Below are 4,124 nucleotides of genomic sequence, written 5' to 3' on the forward strand. Positions count from 1 at the left end.
TTTCTTGGTTCTAAGCAGGTATATCCAGTAATGAGGCGTGACTCAAGCGGAGGAGGTGTGCATACAGAATATCAATCCTTCAATCCCACAACCGAAGAGGAACAAGTCAACAATATGGGTAATAATAACTTTAGATCTCAAAATAACCTATACAGTAATACTTATAATGCAGGTTGGAGGAACCACCCAAATTTCTCCTAGGGTGGTCAAGGAAATCAAAAGCCACAAAATCCTCAGGGTTTTCAACAGTGATCTTATCAACAAGAGAAGAAACCGAACCTTGAGAAGATACTCTCAAAATTCATATCAATGTCAGAAACGTGTTTCCAAAATACCGATACAACACTTAAAAATCAACAAGCATAGATCCAAGGACTTGAAACTCAGATAGGCCAGCTTTCCAAACTGGTCTCTAAACGACCACAAGGTAGTTTGCCAAGTAATACTGAACCTAACCCAAGGGAACAACTTAATGCAATTAATACTCAAGATGACAAAGGAGTCGTTGAGCCTGAACCAGAACCGAGGCAAGAAACTGTGGTAAGCAAATGGAGAGATGAGGTAGGTCAAAATACAAACAAACCAGTGACTGTCGAATATAAACCTAGTGTGTCATACCCTAGCGCGACAAGGAAAGACCGCTCAGACGAACAATTTGGTAAATTCCTTAAACTTTTGAAAAAATTACATATTAACTTACCGTTTATTGATGTTTTGTCGCAGATGCCAAATGCAATGAAATTTTTAAAAGAGATTTTAGTAAATTAGCAGAAGTTGGATGAAGCATCGCATGTGGAGCTAAATGTAGTCTGCTCAGCTATTCTACAGAATAAGCTACCCCACAAATTGAAAGATTCAAGGAGTTTTACAATTCCTTACTTAATTGGTAGTTTAGATATACGTCATGCATTAGCTGATTTAAGGGCTAGTATTAACATAATGCCTTACAAAATGTTTAAGCAACTAGATCTTGGGAAACCTAAACAAACTAGGATGAGCATTCAATTGGCAGATAAAACTATAAGATTTCCAATGGTATTATTGAAGATGTACTCGTGAAAGTAGATAAGTTCATATTCTCCGTTGATTTCGTTGTTCTAGACATAGAGGAGGATAATAACACCCCTTTGATTTTAGGGAGGTCCTTTTTAGGAACTGCTAAAACAATTATTGATGTAGGCACAGGTGAGCTTACACTTCATGTGGGAGACGAAACGATCACCCTTCAAGCTCGTAATTCTGGCATCACATCAAACATTGAAGGTAATAGTCCACACCAATCTACTAAAACTGACAATATGACTTTGCAAAAATTAAGCTTCAAAAAAGTTCACGAGCCATGTTCCAAAAATGATGAAGGACACATTCATGAAGAACAAAAGCTACGGATAGAGGAGCTAGACGAATGGCGAGTACACAAATCGAGAACACATGATAAATCGAAACTACATCAAAACAAGGCTGATACCTTTCCTAATCAACTTAAGCTTGGCGATAAAGTCTTACTAGATGCCGCAGATCCCCACATTGTCACTACCACACCGAATGAGGAAATCCCTCTTACGGTACCCAGTATTTTTCCATTCGATACGGTAGAGGTGAGTCACCCCAAGTTTGGCACTTTTAAGGTAAACAACACCCAATTAAAACCTTATTTTGATGAGATTGATAGTAGGAATGAGGAGTACAAACTCTTCAAACCACCCTGACCATTCACCAGAGATGTAAGTCGAGCTTAGACTATAAGTAAGCACTTCTCGGAGGCAACCTGAGCACAAACATATTCTGATTTTTTTATTTTCAATTTCTAACACTTTAAATCATTAACTTTATCTTTGAATTGCAAAGTTTCTCAGCACACACGGCCAGACACACGGGTGTGCTTAAGGCCGTGGCCAAGTAGGGGAAGAAACACGATCGTGTGATATGGCCGTGTGGAAGCAGGACATGATCTCTCCAAAACACGGGATGCGATAAATCCTTACGGCCGTGCAACATAGCCATGGGTGAACTTGATAGGAGAACACGGGCGTGGTACCCTCACACACGGGCGTGAGGGAAGCGAACAAGGCTAGGCACGATTGTTTGATATGGCTGTGTGCCACACACGCCCCAAACATAGGGGCGTGGGATAGTAGCCGGGCACGACCTAAATTGCAAAATTTGAAAAACACGGGCTCACTTTTAGAGTACACGGGCGTGGCTTTAGGCTGTGTGCACCTCCCCTATATAAGAAAATCACTGTTCATTTTCTTCTTCCTTTCAAAAACCTTAGCCGAAATCTCCCCCTCCGCACTCCCTGATCCTTATTCTCTGCCACCACTACCCTCTCGTCCAGTTCATGTGGCAGCTTCATATGCTAACATCTCTGAGCACCTCACCCGATTCGAGCTTTAGTGTTTTCAACAATTTGACAACATTGATGCTACTCTACAGCAGAGTTGTCAGCACCTTCCCATCTCATCGCCAGTCCCGCCTCGCGAACCATCCAGCGATGAAGATGTTTAGAAATATTTATTTATTATTTTCTAGTTTTACTTATTATTGAAACTATTTCTATTATTTTTATTAGATTTTAGAAGTTTTTTTATTCTTTATTTCAATTATTTATTTTCGAATCCTTATACTTCCTAATATCTCCTAAAAAGTTCCTAATTTTATCACAGTTATATAGAACTCCTAAGCTCATCATCACATAGGAACTACAACTCCACCGGGAAAGGTTTTCCACGACTGCCATGTCCTGCTCGACCACGACCATAACTACCGCTAGATATAATATTCTTTTGGCGCAAGACTTATGGCCTAATGAACCTCTACGACTGCTGGAGTATCCTCCTCCACTCTCAAACCGATCACTCTCTAAAACTCTAAGTTCGAGGAATTCATCATACAGGAAGTTTCACTTCTCTCCCTATCTTATTTTTATTCTCTAACATCTATCATTGTACATTGAGGGAAATGTACATCTTAAGTGTGGGGGGTATTTATTTCACTATCAGAAAAAGATCCCTGAATAATCATCTTGTTCTCATGAAAAACTCGCATACCATATTTAGGATAAATTTTAATTGATTTATGATTTTGATTGATATATCTTGAATTAAAACATAGGGATTTATGCATTGATTATTTAAAATTTAAGACATTAGAGAATCAAGCATGATAAGTTGATTTTTTTTAAGAAATTAAATTATAGGTTGTTTCCCCAAGTCTAGGTATTACTTTGAATTAGAATTCACGAGTCTAAACATCAAAAAACCATAATTTTTTGTGAGATTTTTGAGCCTTTTGAGCATCTATTCATCCTTTCATGCTCATTTTTATTATTGCTTTGAGTGCGTCAGTATTGAACTGTTATTCTAGAACTTGCTTGATTATGCATGTCGATACCACACCATTTGATTTGATATATCAAAATGATTAAGGCACTTAGGATTAACCCACTCATGCCATGAAAAGCCTACCTCCACGATTAACCCCTAGTAAACCCCCTTGTGCCCAACAAACCAATTCTTGTATTACCCTTATTATTAACCTTTAACCCATTATTGTTGAAATCCCCTAAATTAATCCCTATTTTTGTCGAGATTTGAGTTGAATGGATTGCCTAGCTATGTTTTGTTCTTGATATTTAGTCTATATTATTTAACTTGCTCTTAAAAAAAACACATACACATACACAACTATGTATGCATATCTGTAATTTCATATTCTGAGAGAAGTTTTTTTGTACGCAAGTGAAGATTAACTCTTTTTCTAGTTAGGCAACTTTTCAATTCAATCTCGATTCTAACCCTTTCTTTGAGCTTGTGACCACGCCCCCTAACCAAGCCTCATTACAACCCTCTAAAGACCTTTTGATTGATGTATCATCTTAAAATTAAAGTGGTGGAGATTTGATTTTCATGCAAGCCTATGGTAATGACTTTCTATTATTGACTATTGAGTGCTTCCTTTATTGTCCTTAAAAAACCTCGAGTGATTTGAGTGAATCTTTAGTGAGGATGTAAAACTCTGTGATATTCTGAATTAAAGGTAATTACTTAAATGAGGAAGACACCTATATTTTCGGGATAAAATGTGCAACTTCGAATGATTGAAACTTTTATGTTCTTTTAGTT

The sequence above is a fragment of the Gossypium hirsutum genome, chromosome A12 (genome assembly GCF_007990345.1).
Source record: "Gossypium hirsutum isolate 1008001.06 chromosome A12, Gossypium_hirsutum_v2.1, whole genome shotgun sequence".
NCBI classification, from domain to species: domain Eukaryota; kingdom Viridiplantae; phylum Streptophyta; class Magnoliopsida; order Malvales; family Malvaceae; genus Gossypium; species Gossypium hirsutum.